This window comes from Balaenoptera acutorostrata, chromosome 12 (assembly GCF_949987535.1).
Source record: "Balaenoptera acutorostrata chromosome 12, mBalAcu1.1, whole genome shotgun sequence".
In the NCBI taxonomy this organism is placed as follows: Eukaryota; Metazoa; Chordata; class Mammalia; order Artiodactyla; family Balaenopteridae; genus Balaenoptera; species Balaenoptera acutorostrata.
The window spans coordinates 50,636,172-50,663,263 of record NC_080075.1 but is presented as its reverse complement, the minus strand read 5'-3'; positions in this window follow the sequence as shown (position 1 = coordinate 50,663,263).

Genomic DNA, 27,092 nt, shown 5'->3' with positions numbered 1-27,092 from the left:
TGTTGAGGTATGTTCCCTCTACGAATACTTTCAGGAGAATTTTTTATCATAAATGGATGTTGAACATTATCAAAAGCTTTTATTGCATCTGTTGAGATGATCATATGGTTTTTATTCTTCAATTTGTTAATGTGGTGTATCATATTGACTGCAGACTTTACTACAAAGCTATAGTCATCAAAACAACATGGTACTGGCACAAAAACAGACAAATAGATCAATGGAACAGGATAGAAGCCCAGAAATAATGCACTTATGGTCACCTAATCTATGACAAAGGAGGCAAGAATATACAATGGAGAAAAATCAGTCCCTTCAATAACTGGTGCTCGGAAAACTGGACAGCTACATGCAAAAAAATGAAAATAAAACATTCTCTAACACTATATACAAAAATAAACTCAAAATGGATTAAAGACCTAAATGTAAGACTGGATACTATAAAACTCTTAGAGGAAAACATAGGCAGAATGTTCTTTGACACAAATTGCACCAGTATTCTTTTGGGTCTGTCTTTTAAAGCAAAGGAAACAAAAGCAAAAATAAACAAATGGGACCTAATTAAACTTCAAAGCTCTGCACAGCAAAGGAAACCATGGAAAAAATGAAAAGACAATACTGAATGGGAGAAAATATTTGCAAATGATATGACAGATGAGGTATTAATATCCAACACATATAAACAACTCACACAACTCAACATAAAAAAAAAAAAGATTAAAAACGTGCAGAAGTTAATAGACATTTTTCCAAAGAGAAAATGCAAATGGCCAACAGGCACATGAAAAGACGCTCAACATCACTAATCATCAGGGAAATACAAATCAAATCACAATAAGTTTTCATCTCACACCTATCAGAATAGCTATCATCAAAAAGAAAACAAAGAACAAATGTTGGTGAGGATGTGGAGAAAAGGGAACCCTCATACACTGTTGGTGGGAATGTAAATTGCTGCAGCCACTGTGGAAAACAATATGCAGATTTATCAAAAAACTAAAAACAGAACTACCATATGATCCAGCAATTCCAATTCTGGGTATATATCTGAAAAAAATAAAAATACTAATTGGAAAGGATACATGCACCCCAATGTTCACAGCAGCATTATTTACAATTGCCAAGGTATGTAAGTAACCTAAGTGTCCATCAACAGATGAACAGATAAAGAAGCTGTGGTATATACATATAGTGGATTACTACTCAGCCATAAAAAGAATAAAATTTTGCCATTTGCAGCAACATGGATAAACTTGGAGGGCATTATGCTAAATGAAATAAGCCAGACAGAAAAAGACAAATACTATATGATATCACTCATATGTGGAATCTAGAAACTACAACAAACTAGTGAATAAAACAAAAAAGAAGCAGACTCACAGATATAGAGAACAAACTACTGGTACCAGTGGGGAGAGGAAAGGAAAGATAGGCAATATAGGGGTAGGGGGAAAAAATGGGTTATTATGGGATTATATGAAATCAGGTGTTTAAAACTTTTGAAAATTGTAAAGCACTATAGAATTTAAAGAATATTTCATTCAATAACAAAATAAATGTTAATTTTTAGAATAATCTGAAGATTTGGGTTTCTATTACACTCACATCCCTATGTGAAATGGGTTATGAACATTACTTCCATTTCCAACAGTGAATAAATTATGCTCATCCATAATATTTATGTAATTTAACTAAAATCACAAGGCAGATAGAAGTAAAGCCAGAATCCCAGCTACCTAATTTATAACTGTTAATAAGAATAATCTGCAATTGTGCCCCAAATTTTCAACAAGGTAGGGTTGTAGAATTAAATGGAATTCAACTTAATTGGAACAGTTGGAAGAAAGAAAGATGGTGAATAACTGATCTTATTAATAGGTGTTAATGATGTTGGGAGAATACTATTATTGCCATAAGTAACCGTTCACCCCTCCCAATTAGAAAATTGTAAGAGACTTTTCAACAGCCTCTTTTCTCAGATTCATAACAGGGGAAGAAGTGAACATCTTAGCTGGGAGGATAAAAAATAGGAGTGGGATAATACATAGCCTTAATTGTTTTTAAATAATGCATCAATAAATAAATCTGATTGGTCCCAAAGCAGAAGTCAGTATTGAATAAGAAGAACTATATAGAGCAAAATAAGGTGCCAGAGGAGAAGCTGTCCTTGACTTTATATCACTAAGCAAGTAACTGTAACTGCTTAAGTCCACATATGTTAATGAATGACTAAAATTAATTTGCATTTTGCATAATAAAATTTCAAAGCCAGGAACAGAGTGCTTTGGATTTCAATCTTCCTCATGAGAGGCCATTATACTAACTTAGAAATCAAACATTTCCATGAAAATCCTCTGCAGAAAACAACATGATGATTGGATTACCATTTATTTTCAGCACAGCCTAGAAACTGAACAGATGGCAAACTTATCACCACTGTGAGTCTGATAGCTGCATTGACTTTCAGTAATTTAAGACAAAGAATAATACAGTTTAATGGAGGTTTTATCACATAGAAGAGTTTCTGTACAACACATGTATGGTGTGTGTATTTTGCAGAAAATCAAGAAATATGACCACAAAGTCAATGTTCCATCATTTGGAAATTCTTACAAGATGTACAAATGTTTGGAGCACCAGCGACATGTTTGGCCCAGCAAGTGGCAGATTAGCCTTTAGGGACTTCTACTTCTATTTCTTTGCACCAAAGCCCACACTTGGATGAAGTAGGTATCGCTTTGGATTTTTCACCTAGGTCACTTTAAACCCTTTAAATCAGCAACTTCAAGTATTAAGGAGTTATCTCCAAACATTCATACCCTGGTGTCTCTAATCTATACTGTGCAGTTTTCAGACTTTCAATATCACTATCTTGGTAAAGCTAACTGCTGGTCTTATAATCTATGTTACTGACATAATCATCATGCCTTGGGAGTAATCAAACTTCTAATTGTAACATTAGGACTCTGACGTTCCTGAAATGTAGTCATTTTATACAGCTGGTTGTTGTAGACAGGGTATTTAGTAATTAATGTTTTTCATGTTTCCGAGTGGTAAAAATTATTAGAATTTTAACTTCTGATTACAGCATACTTTTTCTTTAGATATTTTTAAGGCTAAAATAAAGTTCCTAAATCTATTTTTGTAAAAAAAACACTTTGGATTAAGTTATTTTATAGACACTCTTTATACATTTTGAAGTAGTTTTTGCACAGTGATGCCCAATATAATGTCTCCTAATGAGCTTCTTGTAATGTATCACATAAATGTAGAGAACTCCTATTAACACATCTATTATTAACTGTACGTAGATGTCCGTGCACTGAAACATTAGGAGGGTTCCAACGTAAGCTCAGTAATTATTCACTCCTTAGTCTCTTTGTTTCAGCTACTTGTGTACTGTTGTATAAACCCATTTTGCTACCTCACTGATCAACCTACAAGAACCATAATTCCCAGAAAACTGTATTGTTTGCAGATGAAAATAAATTACAAAAAAGGAGTGTATTTGGGTGAATCATAGAAAGTACGAGATATTATAATCATCTCATCTTCTCTTTACTTCTCCCTTCTATGTCTTGCTCTTTCTACTTATTGGCTCCAGGGTTTTTTTCTGACTAGGACATTTCTTTTCTTTCTTTATTTTTATCTTTTTTTTCCTTCCACAGCCTACAACAAGTAATGATTCAATGTATACTCACAAACTCCTCTTTTCCTCTCTTAAAATTCTAATTTATATTAGGCAGCCCAGTTGGATTCAAATAAATAGGCTTCTGTATAAAACCACCTTTGTTGAACCACTATCTCTACTACTTAGTACAAATTTGTTCTCAATCTAGTTAAAATTTCTTTGCCTCAGCTTGCTCAACTTTAAAATGAAAAGGTCTGTTATAATTAATGACTAAAATAATATCTATAAAGTGCTTAATATACGGTTTCCACATATAGTAAGCACTGAGTAAAATTAGCTATTTTATTGTACTTTCAATATGAAGATAACCTCTACCTTATAGGTCTGTGATGATTTTGTTAAACAGCATTTGTATAGAATGTAGCACTCAATATATATTCTAGCAATGATGACAATACTTCATTCTTTTAAAAAATTGTCACAGAGTTTTTGCACATATATAATGTCAAACTGTCTTAACAATTTAATAAGATAGTTCTTAATTTGTATTCTGAGAGCTTGAAAGTCAAAAAGAAAACATGCTCTTAGCTCTTCTATACTATTGAAAGATGTTCCTGAGACTTTAGAATGATGCTAAGAAACATTAGACTACAGACTTTAATGAAATTATAAACATAGACTTGGTTGACATGGCAATGCAGTCAGGAATAAAAGTGAGTCAGTTTCCACCTTGGTCGGCACTGTGTTTCAAGACATCTCTAACTGGCTTAACCCGACTCTATCTGTAGTAATCCTTTAAAAATATATACTCTTTATTTCCCTACTCTTTTATCACTTTTATATATAGGGTAACCGTGTAATATTTCTGTGAAAAATCAAGCCCACTATCAACAATATTACTGGAAACATCTAAATGAGTCTAGTCTCCTCAATTTGTAGTTAAGAAAATGAGACTTAAAGAGACTTTTTAAAAATCTTGACTAAAAGAAGATATAGAGAAACTATCCAGAAACAACAACTGTAATTAATTTAGTGTTTGTGCTGTCAGGGTTTCTCCCATTCCTTGCATACATAGGAGGATGGGCTTAACTGGGCTTTCAATTTATGTTTGTCTTTTCTCAGTCCTGAAGTCTTTTAAAAGATAATTTTGTTCACTTATAGCAGGTGTTTCATCCTAAGAATTATTGATATTTTGGGTAGGATAATTCTGTGTTGTGTTTAGGAGGAAGCAGGGGCTGTCTTGTGTGCTGTAAGATATTGAGAAGCATCCCTGGTCTCTCTACCAATAGATGCCAGGCACATTTCCCAAAACCAGTTGTGATAACCAAAACTGCCTCCAGATATTTGGTTCCTTGGAGATCAGAATAACCCAATAGAGAGCCACTTATTTATGGATTAGTTTTAAGCAGTCCACAACTTAGCCATACTGCTTTATTCCGTGTCCCACCTTATTTCAAGATGATCTCCTCTCCATTTTAAGCTCAAGCTGAGTTTTAACAAAATTTTAGTAATACTTTCCTCAAACTTACCTATATTCAAAATATTTTTAAAATTTTCCACCTCTAATATGAACAAGATAATGAGCAAGAAAATCACATTTATTTGTTAAAATGATTAAAATAAGAGTATACACATTGACTGATGCCCCACAAGGTTTACTAAATAATATAGGATTTTAATCAAAATATCAACAGGTTTGGTGGTCTTGGTCATATTGCTATAGTGTTGGCGGTAACAGAGGGAGTAAGAGATATCCCTTACAGTTGTCTGGCAATTACACTTGGTCTTGGCAGTGGCCAGAACTCAATGATTCAGCAGGTACTAGACAAACCCTATAACAAGAAGGCAAGATGTATTGGTCATGGTACAGACAGGATAACAGATACCACTCTAAAGATTTCAAGAGAAAGGTGTTTAATATAGGTAATTGGTAACAAAGTACTGCAGGGACTGTGATAGACCTTTTCAACATTTGATAAAACCAGGGCTTCTGGGTTAATCAATTATTTGGTTAGACTAGTATGTCCCATGTCAGTGATCCCAAGGCTACAGTTACTTTGCTCTGAAATGAAGTATTTGCCCAGAAGAAAAGATTTGTAAAGTATATAATTCATTGAATTTATTTTATGACATTTCACAAGTCCTTGGATGGTGGTGCTGTCAGAAGTGTCTGTGGCAGAAAAAGGCAAATCCATATCAAGAATTAGTGTCTATACCAGTAAGAACAAATTGCCACCCCCTTCAGGATCCAAGAAGCCTGATATAATAAGCTGCCTTCAAATGCTTGACTGGTTCCTACTAAGACTGTTGACATACTGGCAGTGGCTCATGATTGTTTTTTGCAGTTGGTAGGGTGGATACTCAGCAGTGGCAAGAAACAGATTAGCTTAATGAGGGGAAACCAATGTTGTTTAGCTCAGCATAATCTCTTCATCCTCACTTCCATAGAGACTTTGTAGATGAGATCATTGAGCAAAAACCTAGGTGTTTAAGAAACAGGCTAACTGATACAAACAGGGTAGGTCATCTTGTCTACTGCCTTTTGAGACCTCCTCACTAATGGTACTGTGTAAACATGGGTGGAACACAGGTATCCTACATTTTATGCCTATTGTGAAAGGTCCATCCATGTGTCTCTTCAAACTTCTTTAGCATCTTCTAGTCATGTTCTCTTCTTTACATATTTTTGACCACACAGCCAAACCATGAGCCACTCTCCAAAATTTAATATATACCTATTACCTCTGATCATTTTTTTCATCAAAGCAAACTGAACAAGACACATTGTTTGTATATCTGCCCACTTGAAGGATTTCCTTTCATCATCTTTCAGTGTCATCTAAAACTGCTGTGGTAATGAGAAAATAAGGTCCTTCCATATTGTGTCAGACTATGGACAACCATGTATAAACTATGCCCAAGTATCTTCTTCCTCAGTGCTATAGTTATAGGGAATGCAGTATGAAACCACAGATGTGCGTTAAGAGAAATAAATCAATATAGCAAGAATGGATGCCTTAGAACTCTGATCTTCCTGTTCACACAATTCACAGTGTCTTCATCATTTCTCCAACTGCAATTTAATATATGCTTCTTCCATTTGTTTAGGGATTCTGATAATGCACATTTGATTTTTATGCCTTGTCTGATCAGATAACATCAGGTTTATAGTGTGATACCTGGAATGCATAGTCCTTGATGTTTTGTGGTGAAGCATTCCATCTCTACAAGAACCCAAGAGCAAGTTCTCAAAGCATAAATAGTATCTGGGGACATGACTTTCCTAAAATGCCTTAGGGTTGGCACTGTGATTATATTTTGGGGCTCCATAAATCATTCCTGTCTGCTAAAAACTCTTCAATGCCATTGGATTTACTGTATCTCAAGACCTAAGGAACAGAAGAGTTTGTATGTAGCCTGAATCTGTTGCAGAGCATTGGTCTGCTTTGATCCTCATTTAAACTGGCATTCCAACAGATAACTTGGAGCATAATACTCAAATGGGTAAACACTGCCTCTCAAACAAAAAAGGAAGAATACGGTACCGAGCGTTGCATGTGTAAGTCTGTGTGTGTGCGGAATTGTAGTAAAAGATGTATTAACTTTTCTCTCTCTTTTAAGGAAATATTCTGACAAGGCTTAGACCACTGGAATATAACAATTCACAGAGAGTAACCTAGAAATTTATAGGATTCTTCTTCAAAGGGACATAGCTTCTTTTCATTAAATGACTTTGGATATGTAACTAGTGCTGTTTGGGAAATGAGATCCAGACCAGATCCAGAGTCTTCCTGATTATACAGCTATGTAATATTTTTTACTAGATGCCCATCTATTTCATTGCTATGATCACTTAGACACCACCAAAAGTCTTCACATATTGACATTTATTTATTGCTCCAGACCTACTCTCATTAGAATAACTATGCCCACCTCTTTGTCTCTGCCAATCCAAGATCCCATTATGCCATTTGAAACTGGGGAGCGGATTTTAATGGCCACATTTCCTACCTTCCGATATGCAGAGGGCATTCAACACAATGATACTGGTGTGCATTTTATAACGTTGAATTGAAGGCAGAGTCTAGGCACTCTTGGGGTATATTTTTATGGTGGTGGAGTTATATCCTTATATATCTTATATCCTTATAATCATCTATTTACTACTAGAGAGTTTCTGTTATTTTAGCCTCAATGAATATAGGACAATTGTGGATCCAGGCTTCTACCAATCAATTGAGCTATTCTAGTAAACACATTACTTCTGGATTTGGGTAAAAACACCAGTATCAACAAATTTAGCCTGATTGAATGTGACACTCTATCTTCCTTGGTCTAGATCAGGGGTCAGCAAACTTCTTCTTAAAGGACACAGTGATAAATATATTAGGCTTGATGGCCTAAGGTTATGTTATAACCACTCAATTCTGCCATGGTAGCATAAAAGCAGCTGTTGACATATATACATAAATGTGTTTCAATAAAACTTTATTTATAAAAATAGATGCACTTACATAATTCTGTTTTCTGACCCCTAGTCTAGAACCCTAGAAATTCATTTCCTAATATATTTGCCAGCTTTTTGCTGAAATAATATAGCAATTAAAAATATTTAGGGGTATGAGTTATCTCTTCCTGGTTCTGACTCTACATTTGTCTCCTTAGACCAAACATGATGGGATATTACTCTAATTTTGAGCCTGGTTCAATGAGAGGTAGTAAAGGGGGGGGGGTAAACTAATGCGAATGTGTATCACTTTGAAAGGTGAATCTACAGCTGATGTTATTATAGGTTCTTCAAACAAAGGAAGGCCAGTCTCCTCACACAGGGAAGGACCTGTGGAGGCTCAAGGGAATTTGGGTGTTCAAGTTTCTGTGATTTATTTGAGTCTTCACACAAGCCCTCATTACAATTCTCAGGGTCCCATTTCTTTACCATCAATTTCCCAATTTTCAATAAGAGCAATAAGTTCATGAATCAACTTACATTTTAATTTTCCCTCATGCAAAGTCAAATTTGGGGTTTGGATTTTAGGTGCAACATTCTTATAATGAGATAAGATATGCTTATAGCATAATCATGGAAAATTAGTGGTTTTCATTCTGTAACTTGTGCTGAAATTTTGAAGCCTGTGCTTGTCCTTTTTCCCCTTAAACTTAAATTGTTAGAAATTGTTAGCAAGCCTGTATCTTTTTATTATCTTTCTCACCAAAAAAGTCAATTGTAGCAAACATCCAGTGTTTCAAAGTCTTGTCTTAAATTGGCACTCCATCCCAAACAAAAGTAAGAAATGAATTAAATAACTTCAGTTACCGCATACATTTACATTATCCCATTTTCCTCTGGCAATGACGTTATTATCACTTTCAAGCCTAGACAAGTCAGAAAACCCACCCCAGACTGCCACCTTTAAAGATCAATTTCCTGGGACTACTTCCTATAGTAAGTGCAATATCAGAGTCAACTTGAGAAAATAGAAAGATTTATAGATATTCCAAACAGAGAAGGATTTAGTGCAGGGAACTGGCTACAAATATGTCATAAATGAGTGAAGAGAGGGTGGTTCTTGAAGAACACGTGAGAGGAGAAATGAAATTTAGGGACAAGGAGGTCATTCCAACCCTTGGACTGGAACCAACAAATCTGAACTAACGACAGTGTAACTGAAGTTGCATGGCCAGTGCTAAAACTACTGGAGTGGTGCTGAGCAGCAAGTGTTTGAATCCTGAAATGAAACTGCTGCCTAAGGAAAAAAAATAGATTATTATTATTTTTGTTTTGGACATGTCCTACCTTAACAAATCCCATAGTTAGACCAGCTGGCAATGGATTTGGGAAGGCAGTCTGCAGTCTTCAAGTACCTGTAATACAGAGCAGAGAACAAATAAGTGAAAGAGGGGCTGTAGTCAATGATAAATATCTCATAAATAGGTAGATAGTCAAGCCAGTAGGATCATCTAGACATAAGCATCACATGTATGTTTTAGTGAAAGAAATGCATTTCCTGGAAGGTCAACAGGTCATCATTCAGAAGTTCTGCCTTAGGCAAACAGATAATGATGGCAATGGTGTGTGCGGATCATGCATAATGATAAGCAATGTGTGATAACCTTGTTGTCCCCAACAGAAAATTATCTCAATAAAGAGGACAGAATTTTGGTTTAAATAAAGACCTGGAGAAGCAAAACAATTTCTATGGGGAGCAAGTCATGAATTCTTTATTTTTTAAATCTGTAATAAGGAAATATCTTCGTCATTCATAAATTTATTGACTTGTGAATAAAGATAAGCATGCAAAAACCCTGTAATCAACTTAGAACTTTGTTTCTAGTACTAAGCTCTGTGACATGTGTGTGTCTGTACAGAGGGGAAGACACCTTATAATGTCTTAATTAGATTGAATCTGTTTGAATTAAGCTCCTCATGGTACTACTTGTAAGTGAACACAGCTGTCTCTCCCCATGAAGGAACAATTGGTGAGGATATTGCTATTGACTACACCATCAAATTCCCATAAAGAGGAAAAAGTATGGATCAAGAGCATTTCAACACAGTGAAAAGGTGATGAGAAAGTTTTAAAAATACAGCAGTAATACTAAATTCCAATCTGTCACATCATCACCTGAGTTGAAGTTTATCTGACAAAATATATCTAAAAAGTTAATTCTAATTTGTTAAGCTCTGCATGAGAGAGTAAAGATCTATGAGATTAAAAATTATACCCAGCTATTTACTCTTTGATACTTGGAAGCACCTCCTTCCTTTAATTTCCCTCTGGCTGCAGCTTCTAACAAGGTTATTCCTATGGGTAGGAAGCTGTTTACGTGATATAAAAGTAAGGCAAGGTTCCCTATATACCAATATGTGGTTCACAATAGAACTTTGTTTATACTAATTTCTGAGATGTGTGGCAAAATGATAAACTTCTCAGAATTCATCATTATTTGGATTATGTGTCCATATATATAGTTTTTACAGTTATTTAAAACTAACAGGATTCTAGAATGAAAATGTCATGTCATAAAAGTCTTTAAAACATATATTTACTTATATTTACCAGTATTAGTGTGTTTTTAGGTAGGCCAAGATGTCAGGAAATGGGATTAAAATTGTTACAAATTGAGTAATTTGAAAACCACATATAACTTTTGTTCCTTTCATAGCTTGGAATATACCTTAACTTGAAGTTAAAAATAAATAATTTATTTGAAGTTCATTAGAAGTTGGTTAACAGGGGATAAGAAAGGAATATTGGCCGATACAGATCACACTATAACTTTATCACTAATTCTTCAATATTCTTGGTGTTATTTTTGATAGACATGTGATCAAATGAATGGTCCATTTAAATATGGTGATAAAAAGAGTAGTACACATAATTAGTAATATCTTAGTACAATGATTCTAGCCCTAAGGGGAAAAAAAGATACATGGCATAGAAAATAAACAAGCTTAAATGAATTTATGTTCTTCTGTGGGCCTTAAAATTGCTCAAATGATATCATTTGTTCTCCAACATTCCTTTGAGATAGCATACAGAAACAACTACATACAAGACACAATACCATTATTTTCCGGAAGATTATAATAAGCCAAGGACTGCCGCAAATCATTACAGAAACAGGTAAGAGCTAGTAGTCAAGAGAATTAGTTTCTGCCAGTAAACTTAAATAATTCATTTAATCTTTATGGGTTTAAGTGTTATCATATGTAAAAGGAGATGGTCATATTTATTTCATCTGCCTCATTAGGTATTCTGAGAATCAAATCATTAGCATAACAGCTAAAAAGTTCTAGAGAAAGTTCAAAGGGTGATGATAAAAGTTAGGATGACATGGTACAGTCAGGACATGATGAAGCTGTCACCAGAGACTGAGTTTTCTATTCAGTGCAGAGAGGATCACAGAAGTTATGAGTCATACCTAGGCAAGCACAATAACACTAGATGGAGAGCCCTTTAAAAATTACCCACCCTCCAAGACTAGTAATGTTTTTTTATTAGTGATGAAACCTGACAAATAAAGTTGTAGGTAATTAACTAGTGTCTGTTGCTTACTCCAAAGGTAGAGCAGAATGAACTATAACAGCACTGTGTGGAGTAATTACCAAGAATATTAAAGAGGTAAGAATGGCTTGGCTCACAGCCTAACAAAAATTCAGTCAAGGAATCTGAAGGAAAATATTCCCTCATAGTCCACTTAAAACCATTTACTTAAAAGCAAGGAGATAAATATCTGTTTATTATGATTTAGAAGACAGGGAAAAAAATCACAAAATAACCTTGATCCCAGAGTAAATAAAAATTCAATTACAATATAAGTTCTTTTTAATGATCTTTTAAAAAGGAGCCATATTTTAGTCTCAAGGGATGCAAATGCTTATGTAGATTTCCATGAAATCACAGTCAGTTGATCTATAAACACAGGTTCCATTTTGAAAAAAGTAAAAAGAGCAATTGCTATATTTTCCATCTTATTTTGGATGGTTGATCATTGGGGAGTTGCTTTCACATTTCAATATAGAAAAGTATTTATTTAATACTTCCCTAAAATAACTGTCAATTGCCTCTTTTTTGTAACAAGATAGCAATAGTTAGGGATATTCATGATTATAAGAACATATGGTCTGCACATATATGAAACATGATCTATTTAATGATGACCTGTTGCCAACTTTTGATAAGCAATTTACATTAGAGCTTTAATTCAATTCAACAGATAGCTGTTGAGTGGCAAATTTATGCAAAGCACTTAGAAAGTTAATGCATAGATACAAAGATGAAAAGACAAATTTCTGCTTTTCAGGGAAGTGAAATGTGTGCCTAGGATTAAGTTTTTTGTTTTGTTTTGTTTTGTTTTCCCACGCTGAGTGGCTTGTGGGATCTTAGTTTCCCGACCAGGGATGGAACCCGGGCCCGTGGCAGTGAAAGCACTGAGTCTTAAGCACTGGACCACTAGGAAATTCCCAAGTATTGTTAGTAAAATTATTCAGTGTACAGGTAAAACGGTCTTGTGTAACAGTTAAAACTCCTCTAAAGAAGTGGTATTTGTAATTAGATGAATGATAGAAATATTTTAGATTTTATTAGTGAAGACTGCACATGAGGAAGACATACAAGCATACACAATATTTTAAAAACAACAAATAATTTTATTTTGTTGCCTATTTTGTTTGGGTAATATGACAGTAAGTTAAAAGAGAGAAAATTTTACTTTTGGAGCCTTAGGTGGAGAAGAGTCTGGAGGAAGAATCTTTAGCTAGGAAGCTTCTATAGTAAATTTTTCCAGAGAATAAGAATCTAAGGCAGGATGCTGGTGTTTAGAAATGGGGTCCTGAGAATTTACTGACAATCTGTGAACTAGAAAATATAAAGAGAATGCAAAACTGATGCCAATGTTTTCAGCCTCATATTATAACAGAAATGGGAAACATGGGGACAGGGTTGAGGTGAAGAAATATTAAGAACATACTGAAGTTCAGCATCCAGCAAGATAGTCATGTTTTAATAATATTAAATATGTATTTAATAATATTAAATATGTAAATATATATTGGAATATGTGCTATGTTCAGATACATCTTTGTCTGAAACATTCTGCGTACTGATGCCAAAGCATACTTACTTAGACTCTGAATTTCTGATTTCAGTTTCTTTACTTAAAAAATAGATTCAGTAGATAATCCCAACTACTTCTTCTACATTTTAAAATGTTCTGACTCTGAGTATCAGTGAAACTGGCAGAATAAGGAATTCCAAAAAAATCTATCACTCCATAGAAGTAACAAATAAACTGGCAAAAACTGTTGGGATCAACTTCTTTGGAATTCTAGAAACTAAGGAAAATCTTACAACAACCATAGGAATGCATAATCAAGAAAAACTGGCTGGAAAAAAAATAAAATAAACTGGCTGATTCTCAGTAAGAATTAAGAGTTTTGTGGTATTTAACCTACACTGGCCCTATCCCTCTTCCCAGCTCAGTGATTGCTTTGAAGATAACAACCACATTTCTGGTACAGGTACCAGTAACTAAAGTTGCAGAATGAACCTCATTTGCAAAGAACGGTGCTTGTGTGTTTTGACCTATATGTTGGCTTCATGGAAGATGTCCAAAGGGCTTGTCTTGGCCTACCTCTTCCAATGATGAGGCAGATACTCGGGAGGCATTTCTCTAAAACATTTACACGCAAATGCGTTAGCCTTTGGAAATGAGTTCTGAAAAGCTCCAACGTATCCCTCGGAAACTAGAAATTCATGAGCACATGTATGTATGCACATGTTCAAGAAAGACCTGAAAATGCCCTAAGCTCTTACCTATTGCTCACACTTAGAATTTGTGCAAATAGGAAGTGGAAGTGAATACAGAGTTCTAAACTGTCCAACTGTGTGTAGAAGGCATGTCCCAGAGCCTGTTTTCAAAGACTTGAAGCTATTTTTTGGACGCAGGTACTTAAGGAAATCTATGCCCAACCCCTAACTGAACACTAAGCTAAAGGAACAAAGACTTGAGTGGCCACACGTAACACAGAAAACAGACATTACAAAATTAGTTCAATAAAGTTACTAAACAAATCCTGGAGATGAGGGAGAATCTTTTTACCCAATTTTCTTACAGTTTTCAAAACGTCCAGTTTTCAACAAAACTTATGAAAAATGCAAAGAAACAATGAAGCATGATTTATACACAGGAAAATAGAAGCAATTAATAAAAATTGTTTTGAGGAAGCACAAACATTGTACTTACTAGACTGAGACTTTAAATCAATTGTTTTAAGTATGCTCAAAAGCTGAAGGAAAACATATGCAAAGAACCAAAGGAAACAATAGGAAAACTATCTCATCAAATAGAGAAAATCAATAGAGAGGCAGAAGTTACAAAAAGGAACCAAACCAAAATTCTGGAAGTAAAAACTGCAGCAAGTAAAATGAAAAAAATAAAATCACCATAGGGTTTTCAGTAGCAGATTTGAGCAGGCAAAAGAAGGAATAAAACAACCCGAAAGAAAGGTCAATTGATATTTGATCTGATAATAGAAATAAACAAGAATGAAGCAAAATAAACAAAGCTTAAGAATCTTATGGGACACCATCAAGTGTACCAACATATACATAATGGGAGTCCCAGTAGGTTAGGAGAGAAAGAAAAGAGCAGAAAGAATATTTATATAATAATGGCCAAAAACAACCTAAATTTGATCAAAAAACCCATAAATCTACACATTCAAAACTCTCAGTAAGTTCCAAGTAGGATAAACTCAGAGATCCACACCAGATACATTATAATGACACTGCTGAAAGACAAAGACAGAGAATCTTAAAGGTACTAAGAGAGAACCAACTTGTCAAATATGAGATTCTCATTAAGAACAGCTGCTACCTTCTCATCAGAAACTATAAGTGCAGAACGCAGTAGAATGATACATTCTAAGTGCTCTAAGACAAACAAAACTCTTAGCCAAGAATTCTATTATCTGGAAAAACTCTCCTTCAAAACTGAAGCAGAAATTAAGACATTTAAATAAAATAAAAGCTATGATAGTTTGTCACTATTAGACCTGCCCTATAAGAAATGCTAGAGGGAGCCCATCAAGCTGAAATAAAGGAAATTAGGCAGTAATCTGAATCCACACAAACAAAAGAAACCAGTAAAAGTAATTACATAAGTAAGTATGAAAGTAAGTATTGACGTACTTTTTGTTTGCAACTTTTTTTTTCCTTATGATTTAAAAGGCAAGTGCATAAAACAGTATTCTAAATCTGTGGATGAACACCCAGTGTTTAATGTTTCTTTCAGAAACAATGTATATCCCCTAATATGATCATATGAGCACCACAGACTTGTTCTGCTTGAGTTTCTTCCTTCACACAGCAAGTCTTCAGTGTCTAAGTCACATATCTCCTCTCAACTTGCATGCCTTGGTTTCTCACTGATTTTATTCTCACAGCATTTAGATCTGATCTTAGATTTTAAAGTCCTTCAGGAGGAAGACACTATTAAAACCAATAGGGGATTATCTGGGTTTATTAGCATCCTATTTTTTTTTTTTTTTTGGTTCACATATAGAGAAAAAAATGAGCCCTACAGCAAAATGTATTTTGATCTATAATTTGCATATTATTTCCTATAACAAAATATAAATGCAATAGAACAAAGAAAATAATTGGCATCTATAATTCTGATTTTTCTGAAAACAGCTCCAATATTATTCCTGATAATTAATCAAGAAAATGGATAGTACCATAGATTAAGTGACTTAAGCAACAGATATTTAGTTTCTCATAGTTCTGGGGGCTTAAAGCACAAAATCAAAGTTCTGGCCAATTTTGTTTCTTGTGAGAGCTCTCTTCCTGGCTTTCAGATGGCCACCTTCTTGCTATGTCCTCACATGGTCTATCCTGAGTGAATGTGCATGGAAAGAAATAGAGAGAGCAAGCTCTCCAGTGTTGCTTTTTATAAGAACAGTATTCTTATCAGATCACGACCCTACCCTTATGATCTAATTTAACCTCATTTACTTCCTTAGGGGTCTCTACAAATATAGTCACACTAGGGGTTAGGGCTTAAATGTGAATGGGTGGGGAGACAAACATTCAGTCCATAACAAAGTATAAGATTAGAATGCTGATTTTGCTTCATTTTGTTCTATTTAGAAATGTAATGAAGTGAGGAAAATAAAAAGTGAGGGCCCCAGGCTCTTAAAAAAAAAAAAAAAAAAGTGAGGGCAACTTCTACAAACATCCAAAAATTAAACCTCATAGCTCTGTCTTCATTGATTATATAGTGGGCTTCTAGTGCATCAGAGATTTAAACCAGTGCAGATTAAAACTAATTCTCTGTATTTTATGTGAGTTTTGTTTTCTAATGAAGAAATATTACTATTTGAATGTCTTTAATTTCTCTGTAAACATTATTGAAGTTTCCTTAACACAAGGTCATTTTCCATAAGAAACAAATTTTTTATAACCTCATGATAATTATTTAATACCTAAAGACAAAAAGTTTATATAATTTATCACCACAGTCATCTGAAATAATATTATCATTATTATTTTATAGTTGATAAAGTTGAGACTTGTAGAATTTAAGTAATATCCACAGGGGACAGGGCTAACAATTAGTTCTGGAGAGATACTAAGCCAAGAAGATTTACTTTAGGAACCTCACTTGGTACATTATTTGATAGCTCAAATCCATAAAATTTAGCTCACTGTATGGAAAGGAGTCATATAAAGTCAATAACAGTGTTAAATTAATCATAACCACGTTCCAGCCCTAGAGAAATTATTACTCCCAAGAGTTACTTTATTTTCAACTGTGTTTCTTTTAGAAAGCAGTCTGGTTGGTCGTACTTTCAATCTGACAATATATTGTTTTGACTGGAGTTTTAGACCATTTATATGTACATATTTTACTTCTATTGATGTTACAAAGTTTATAAGGCATTATATTTTCTTGTTATCATTTAAATATCAAAAATAAGGCTTATATATTCATATATATATTCATTTCTGGGGATATTCATTCCTTTGTGTAGTTACAGGTTTCCTTTTGGTATCATTTTCCTCTTGCCTACATTTCTTATAGAGTAGGTGTGCTAGTAGTTAATTCATTCCGCTTTTATATGTTTGAAAATGTATTTTTTTTCACCCTTGTTCTTCAAAGTCATTTTTCCTGGTCATAGAACTTTAGGTTGATAGTTTTTGTCTTTGACACTTTAAACAGTCTGTTCACTGTTCTTTCTGATGAAACATCTTTGGTCATTCTTATCTTTAACCCTCTTTCTATAATGTCTCTTTATCTTTCTGCTTTTCAAGATCTTTCTTCATAATTGGTTTTAACAGTTTTTATTATGATGTTATCATGATGTAATTTACTTCATCTTTCATATGCTAAAAGTTATTTTAGCTTGTATTGTGAAATTATAACTTGCAACTTATTTGGAACATTTTCAGCCATTATTTCTTCAAATATATTTTCTAACACCACCTTCCTTTGAAGACTCCAGTTACATATACATTGGGTTATTTTAAGTTTTTTATAGCTCACTGATGCTGTGTTAACTTTTTTCTTCTCTTTTGGTGTAGTTTCTTTTCCTATATCTTCAGGTTTACTAGTCTTGTCTCCTGTGGTATCTAATTTGCAATTTATTTCCTCTTAGAAATCATTTTTGTTTCATTTTTTAATCACAGAACTTGTGTTTTTGATCTCTAGAAGTTTGATTTAGGTCTTTTAAAATATATCTTCCCTGTCTTTCCTTCACATATTTATGCTTTCCTCTTTATTTGTGAAAATATGAAGTATTACTTAGAAGACCTGTTTAGTGTATTATTCTACTAATTCTGTCATCTGTGTAATACTGGGGTACAGTTCTATTGATTGATTTTCCCCCCCACATTATGGATTGTATTTACCTGTTTTTTTGAATGTTTAGTAATTGTTTATTGAATACCAAACATTGTGACTTTAAACGTTTAGGTACTGTTTTCTTTTGTGTGTGTTTCTTTAAATATTTTTGAGTTTTGTTCTGGGAGGATGCTAAGTGCCTTGAAAACATACTTTGCCTCCCCCGTCTCACCTTTATGTTTGGTTAGGTATGACCAAGGTAGCCTTTAGTCCATGGCTAATCTGTCCCCACAATGAAACAATACCTTACTTAGTACTGAACCCAGTACCTGGTGATTTCAAGTTTACTGCATTTGGTTGTTGAATATTTCCAGTATTGTGTACCTCTATTCATGTTCTTTATTCTCCTTTCTGCTGATTTTTTCCCCAGACTCAGGTAGTTTCCTCACACACATGTGCCTATCAGTATGCAGCTAAAGATGTACAGGATTCCTATGAAAGTATCTAAAATCAATCAATCAATCTCTCCAGTCACCTTTCTCTCTCTCCCCTCCACCCCACCCCCGGCCTTCTCATCTCTTTTACTCTCTCCTGCAAATTCTTGGCCTCCTTGAATACTGAGCTCTTTCTTCTCAATTCAGAAAACATGAAATGTTTTGTTTAGATCCCCTATACCTGTGCCGCATATTCTGAATCCCGGAAACTCTCTCAAGGCAGTAAGCTGGGATAATTCAAAATTTACCTCATTTGTTTCCCATCTCCCAGAAATTACTCTCTTATGCTGTCCCCCCCTGCCCACTGTCTGAAAACCATTGTTTCAAGCATGTGGGTTTCTTTTTTGTTTTAGGTCCGAAGGTACATCCAGTCTGTTATGCTCACAAGTGGAAGTCTATGCCATATACTTTGCATATTCTATTTATCATCCTTTCCTTAAATCATTTTCCCCCTTCTCTCCAGGATTCTATTAGATTGAGCAAGGTTTTTCCTCCTTTATATACGAAGCATACAGAATTGAGTTAATCATAATTTCAGGTCACAGCAAAACATTATGCTCTAAATTCATGTTTTATCATTATTTTATTTCATTTACCTTTCCCTCTTCCTATCCAATTCCAACTGCCTTTGCTCTCTCTCTCTCTCTCAAAGCCATATTCTCTAATAAAGTCTAATACAGGTCCTTATACATGCTTGTATAGATTTTTTGTGTGTGAATGTGTGCATGTAATTTTTGTGTGTGAATGTATGTGTGTGTATAATTTTAATAGTGACATTATCTTAACTTCATTCTGTTCTTTACTTTTTACTCCAATTAATTTTTACGATTTGCTCATTTTGCTGCATTTCACCGTTCTAACTTAATGCACTGTATATTCAGACTATAATTTTTCTACATGTATTAGATACATTTCCCTAATCATGAACCATGACTTGCCACCAGTTCCCTGTGAAGACAAATAAGACCAAGATTAACAACATATTGATGTTCTTTTTTGATATGTGAAAATTTCTTCACTGGTAAATATGCCAGCAAATGTTATCATAGGATATATATGTATATGATAGGATATACAAAATCAATATCCTTTAGTCAAACCAGATTGCTTTCATTAATGGCTTCTAACACTGTGTTCTTTGCCAGCAGTATCCAGGAATGTTCTTCTCTGTATATCTTTATGCATCCACCCAATAACTGACTTCTAATGGTACAAAGAAATATCTTATTACATAATTTGCCTTTCTTTGATTCCTATCATATCTTATATAATCTTTAAATCTTATCTTTTATTATTGGTTATCCACATGTTTTGACCATATACTATCGCCTTTTTCTTTGTCTTCTGTTGTTGGTGTGCACAAGTCCAGGGGGGCCTTTGTTAAACACAAATCTTTAATTTTAATGTAGTTAAACTATCCATATTTATCCTTATGGTTTATTTTGGGGTGTCTTTTTAAAGAGATCTTTCACTATCACTAATTCAAAAATATATCCTTTGAAATGCTTTACAATCATACTATGTTGCATCTAGTTATGTATTTATTTTGACTTATCCTTTTGGGGATTCTATTTGTGACATTATTAATTCTTGATTGTATTTAATCCAGACATTTGTCAGTAATTTTCTCTTCTCACATTGACTTCTTCCATTTTCCATTGTGATACCATTTCATTCCATCCTCCCAAAACTTCTCATTCTATTTTCCACGTTTTATTTCTCTTTGCTGCAGAGTTAATAACTTTTCCAGTTGTGTCTCCCAACCACTAGTTCCCCATTTAGTTGTCACTAGTTGACCATTGTTCTTGCCCATTTTTTCAATTTCATTCATTTAAAAAATAAATTCTCCCATTTTCTTTTATGCAATCCTGTTATTGTTAGATTATTTCTATTCTTTAATTTATCTCTGAACATTTTAAGCACACATTTTAATGTCTCTAAGGCTGCTTTCCTTTATATTTCTTGAAGAGCAAATTTTCACATTTGTTGAATCTGCATTCTGTTGTTTGAAGTGAAAGTGGAAAATTTTCCATTAAAATGCTTATTAGTTCACCATGTTAACTGAAATTCTCAGAATATCTAAATAAAGAGGTTTTTTTCAATTCATTTGCCTTAAAGTTTTTTTTTCTGCTTAGAGGCTTTTGTTGCCATTTATTCCTTGAAAAATGTACTAAACTTCAAATAAACAGAAAACTTTAAAAATAAGGGTTTTCCTAAATTACTTGAAAAATTTTGTATTTCCTATCATCATTTCCCTATCATACTTTCCTTGAATATCCCTTTCAGATGTGTTCTATGAAAATAAACAGACATAAAAACACACAGGGAAGGCCAATCCAACCCCTCTTCTTTAGGTATATGAATCATACTGTAAAAATACCTGCAAGCTCTTTTTTCAACTTATTACAAATATTAGAATTCTGCCCTCACAATTATACAAATTTACACGCTCACCACTGTTGCATGATAATACTTATTTCTCTATATCCTTATCGTTGTTCTGTTGGATTCTCCACACCCAATACAATTTTTAAAATATTGCCTATAAAGTAGGAGAAGAGAGTATGCTTTTCCATTAATCAAGGTTTTCTGATATATTTCTATTTACAGTTTCAAGCCTTCCTCCATCTAGTTTCAAAGCTGGTAATTAAACTGGAGATAATACTTTATCAACACTCTAATTTTATAGATAAGAAAATTAAAGGCCATAGAGTTCAGTGCTAGAGGAGAGACTCAGAGAATTTCTGATATATCTTTCAAGACCTATACTGTCAAGTATGGTTCTAATTTGACTTTTTAATTTTTCAACCCCTAATTATAGGTTTTCTCTCCAAACCAGAATTGCAAAGATGGAGATAAATCACTCTACATTTTCTCCCTTATTATCTACATAACAACCTGTACAACCACCTTTCAATCAGTGATCTAAGAAATTATCCTGGATTATTTCTGGTCTCTTTTGCTTCACTATTAGCCCTTTTCTTTTTTTACAACCTCTTGTTTTGAATACACTTCCCTAATCAGTGGCAACTCAGTGTGCCTTAAAGTTATCTCTGCTTTGAGGCCTTTGCTGTCCTTCATCCCTACAAAATGCATTAAACAGATAAAAGTGAAGGTATTTCTAAATGAATATTCTTTGATGTGCTATCTCTGGTGGCTCTGTGGGAGAGGAGATAGTACCAAGTACCATTAGTCAGGGTGAGAAACCAAACTGAATTAACGTCTGGCTTGATGAAACACTGATTTTAAATGCTAGTATATCCCACATCCTAATCTGACCAGAATCCCATGATACTATAAGGGTCAACACTTCTGAATATTCACCATGGAGACAGAGAATTCCTGATGGCTAGGAAAGAGCCACTGCACTTCGTATATTTCAAGGAATCTCAGTAAGTTAAAATGAGCTTTTTGTTAACCCGAGGAATCTGAAGGAAATATAAAGCCATCCAAAATAAAATTATTTTCTATTAGGAAAGTTCTGTATTTGATGATTAATATAAGGGCAAATACTTGTAGCTTTTTCCATGTGTGGAACCTTTTTCCTTGACTGGAAGGAAAACTACTCACGCAAAGAACATTTTCATTGAATTTATGATTCATCCTTTTCCAGGTATTTTGCTAATCAATTATAAATGCTGTCTTGGATAATCCTCAAAAAATACTATGAGGTAAGTGTTATTTATTCCCATTTTGCAGATGGAGAAATTGAACCACAGTGAGAAAAATATAACTTGTCAAAATTGCATAGCTAGACTTCAGTATGTGATAAAAGAACACATGATAAAATTTTAATGACAGTATCTAGATGGTGGGTACTTGGATGTTTGGTGTAACTCTTCTTCCTCAATAGTTTCATTAAAAAACGCTGGGGGAAATATTGCATAGCTAATAATTAGAAGTCTGCAAATTTCAATCAGGCCTGACTGCTTCTAAAAATAACTACCATAACCTACCAGTGCTCACTAGTTTTGTAGGGATATTACTATAAATAACTTCTGTCATATCATGGAAGGAACCTGCAATTTGCAAATAGAAGAGCTAAGTTTAAGTCTCATCTCTCCCCACCTTTTAGCTAATCTTGATTGCTAATAAATAAAGCCAAGCTTACAGTGCTTTTAAGTTTACTGTAATAACATTTGTGAACTAGTGTAATAATTATGTTCAAGTACCATAAAAACCAAGTCATAGGACAAAAATGATGGTGAGAGTTTGTTTCTTAGTCCCATTACTATTTAAAGAGCACTAGACTACCAAAGTAGATAAATAACAATTCTTTTTTCCAGTAGGACACTGGACACTGTAGGTCTTCTTTCTAATTGTGGGGAAAAAAAATTGGAATTTAAAAGCTCTGGGAAAAAAGGCAAAAGTCTCAATTAAGGAGGTCAGGAAACTAGGGGAAAAGAAATGATAATTAGGGAACTCAACCTGAGAAAAGAGAAAATTGTGCCATCTGGGCTCCGTTTTGGAAAATTGCTTTGTGGACACTGGGAAGGGCCATTCTGAACACTGAACTGGTAGATGTCCCATGAACATCCTTTGTAGCAGGGAAATGCAAGAATAGACTCAGGCAGGCATAAAGCCTGGACTCAACTGCAATGTGATACAAATAGGAAGGTGACTTTGGAAAAGTAACATTTATTCAAACTTTCGGCAAACACTCAGGAACATGTCCAGATTAATCTAGTACCTCACACTCGTTGGCAGGTAGTCATAAAGGTAAGATTCCTCAGAAAAATCAGGAGAGGATGAAAATACAGGAAATCTGCTATAAGAATGGCAAAGGTTGCCCTTTGAAAAATTTGATGATTCTTGCCCCAGTCAACCAGCTTTACTGGCAGCAGAAACGTCAAATGAGGAGTCCTGAAGGTTAGAGAAGCTTATCCCTTCATAGGAAGTGCTGTTCTATAACCTCTACATGTAGCTTGATGTTAGAAAGTTGAAATTTTAACCCACATTATTTTTTACTGACACTGTACCCTTTAATAGTCTCTACTATAGTTTTCTAGCAATCACATTCTTCTTCCTTTGTGATGATCATAGAGACAACTCCCATAAAAAGGTCCCATGCCCACAGCCCACCTCTTAGAATAACTTGTTCCTTAACCATCAGTCTCAAATCTCTGCTCTCAGGCAGAGCTAAGCAGACCAGAAATCAGGGCCAAGACAAAACAAAAATTCCCCAGAACAATAAATCTATCTAAAATGGGTGCTCCTTATGATGGTTAATGATCAAATCATTTTATGTATCTTAGGAGGTTTGAATATGAAATTAACAGATAAAATAGTTATTGGCACTGAAGGAGAATGAAATAAGTAGGAAGAGCTACAGAGGCAGAGGAAATGAGTAATGATATTAGGAGACTGCTAGAGTTTCTATGCTTTAGTGTCACCAACATTATGTATTTCCATGAGGCCTAGTTATTTAACATCTGAGGTAGTTGCTATAGAGAAGACTTACCTTCTTGTTCCTTGACTCTAGGTAAGCACAGTCTGTGTTTGCTACTCTAAACATGAAGTAGCTATGCAAACACATTCTGTTATGTCACTCCTAGAGAAATATCCTAAATTCCAAAGTGAGGAATTCTCCACATTGAGAGAATTAGGACACCAATGAGAAGTCAACACAATTTATAACAAGTCAACACAATTTATAACCACTATACGGGAGAAGCAAATTGTGAGAAGTTTAGAAGAAGCAAAACCAGTTGCAAGAGTGGAGGGATAACAGGTAACGTAAACAAGGAGAGCAGAGATGTCAGTAGTGTAAACCTCTGCAAAAGGGGAGCCACAGAAGCAGCTGATAGATCCTCCTGAGGCCTCCAGATAGCAAGGCAGATGGTGTGTCAAGTAGAAACCCCAATGGCTGCTTGTACTCATCATTAAGGAAAGAGCAGTAGCCATCAAGTAGCCAAGAGGAAAGGAAGATGAATGAAGGCCTTGGGATCTCAAAAGCTCCATAGTCTTAAAGATTATTAGGCTTTTCTCCTCAGCCTTAGTCATTCCCTCAAGTTTGTATGGCCTTGGTAAAGCATATTATAACTATTACAGAGACAGATACTTTGGGCTTAGAATGAAGTAAAAATATACATTTCCCAAATCAAAACTAAGTTACATAAAGCTAGATACAATGAACACAAGTTGTTTTAATAGATATTTCAAAAAAAGTTGTGCTAAAATATTTTCACTACAATAATCTATATCATTGAATTATGTAACAATTTTCAAACAGAATCCAGAGATTATATGCTCATTAATGACATCTAACAGCTATCTTTATTTGAGTGCAGTCTATGATCTTGTATTATAACAGCTTTACATATATGTTCATTTAATCCCAGTGACAACCAACCCTGTGAGTATACTATTATCCATACTCTTCTTAACAGTTAAATAAACTAACTTTTACTACTTTAAAAGGCCATTGTTTATACCAGTAGAGTCAATGGCACATATTCTATTACAGAAACTTAAATATATTTTTCTTATAAAAGTGAAATGCACATAAGAGTCCCTTCAATTATTACTGAGTACTATAGAATACATTCCAATTTCTGTATTTCACTTCTGACCAAGACAGTCTTAACATTCCCCCAGGCTTGACTAAACTTTAGGCCAGTTTTTCTTAACTACTGGTCCCTGACCTCTCTTCTCTTAGAGCACTTACTTTAGAAAACTTTCAAATGTAAATTCCGTCTTTGTTCTGTTGAGATGTGAATATTCTCTCAGCTTCTTGCCAGGTTTACAACCCAGGAATATCTTTCTCAAGGACTTGGGAGCCATCCCTTTGAAATGCAATCTTCAAGTAAGACAGTGCCCTTCTCCTAGATACACACCTGTGGTGTGTGTGTGTGTGTGTGTTGGAGGGAGGAATCTAACTCCAACAAATATCAATTAGCAAGCACAGAAGACTTAATCACATTGACCAACCTCTGCCCATCCCCTCAACATCCTTCAGTACTTTTGCACTAGCTCAACTCAGTGCTTAAAAACACTCCAGTTTTTTGTTTCAGAGGAGTTGAGTTTAATCTCTCTTCCTATTGCAACGGTCTTGAATGAAGTCTTCCTTACTGCAACAGTCTTGAATGTAGTCTTCCTTGCCTGTTTAACTTGTCTGGTTCAATTTTTCTTTGACACATCACACACAGAACTTAAAATTGAATGAAACCTCAAGATGTCTGCTAAAAATATAATAAACTCAAGGGTAAAACTGATCTTCATTTCCTAATTATTCATTTTATTTCCACTAGAATTTGAATTTTGAATATACAATTTAATTCTGTATGATGCATTCAAGTAAGCTTTAAAAAGAAATACTAATATTAAAATTAGCGTTTTTCAGACATTTTATACATCTTTTGTAAAATGAGAAGTGGTGCACTTTCTCAAGATTAGTGCTCTGATTTAAAAGTGTAACCAAGTAAGATCCTATGGGGCCTTCCTTGGGAAAGACCCCTCCCCCAATGTCCTCTCCCTGCCTCTTGTTTGTAGAAAAGCTGTAGTCTCCCAGGCCCCCACTGAGTCACAAAAGCCTGCCTCAAGAATTAATGACTGGGGCTTCCCTGGTGGCGCAGTGGTTGAGAGTCTGCCTGCCAATGCGGGGGACACGGGTTCGAGCCCTGGTCTGGGAAGATCCCACATGCCGCGGAGCAACTAGGCCCGTGAGCCACAACTACTGAGCCTGCGCGTCTGGAGCCTGTGCTCCGCAACAAGAGAGGCCACGATAGTGAGAGGCCCGCGCACCGCGATGAAGAGTGGCCCCCACTTGACGCAACTAGAGAAAGCCCTCGCACAGAAACGAAGACCCAACATAACAATCAATCAATCAATCAATCAATAAATCTTTAAAAAAAAAAAAAGAATTAATGACTGAAAGGATGTGAACATATAGCGACAAAAATAACAGTTGGGCCAGGAGAACTGGTAAGAATGTAAACAGTAAATCAGCCATATGGTAGTCACAGAATCTTTAGCTCCTCTATGAAGTACCTAGGTAACAGTATCTCATGCACATTTCCTAAATTGTTTTACAGATGCTAACCCCTCCCCCCAAATCACCATGAACACATAGCCCCAAGACCTACTGGAGCCTGAGGATTGATAATATTAACCCCTGTGACAGTGCCCTGTTACTTTACCATCAACAAAGGAGAGAATTGTGCATGAACTGACCACACACCCTGAGACTCCCCTCCTCACCTTGCCTTTAAAAATGCTTTCCTGAAACCAATCAGGGAGTTCAAGCTTTTTGAGCATTAACAGCCCTGGACTCTTTGGTGTCTTACAATAAACACTGCACTCTTCTTCACCACAACCCACTGTCAGCAGAGTGAACCCAAGTTTGGTTCTGTAACAAAAGAAGCTACACTGTATCACAAAGGTTAAGGTAGTATATTGAGTGTGTCTGGAGGAGAATTTAACCCTTTCAGGGTCTGTTTGATTAGTGTGGGTCAAGATTTACATTATCCATTGTTTTCTTACTTTTTCAGCCATTTCTTCTATTGATATAGTGCAGCTGTATTTGCACAATGCCAAATATGTAGTAAATAAGCACGATAGGTCCATGCATAGATTTTTCTAAATGTCTAACTGCTCCGTGCTACATAAGTAACTATCTTGAT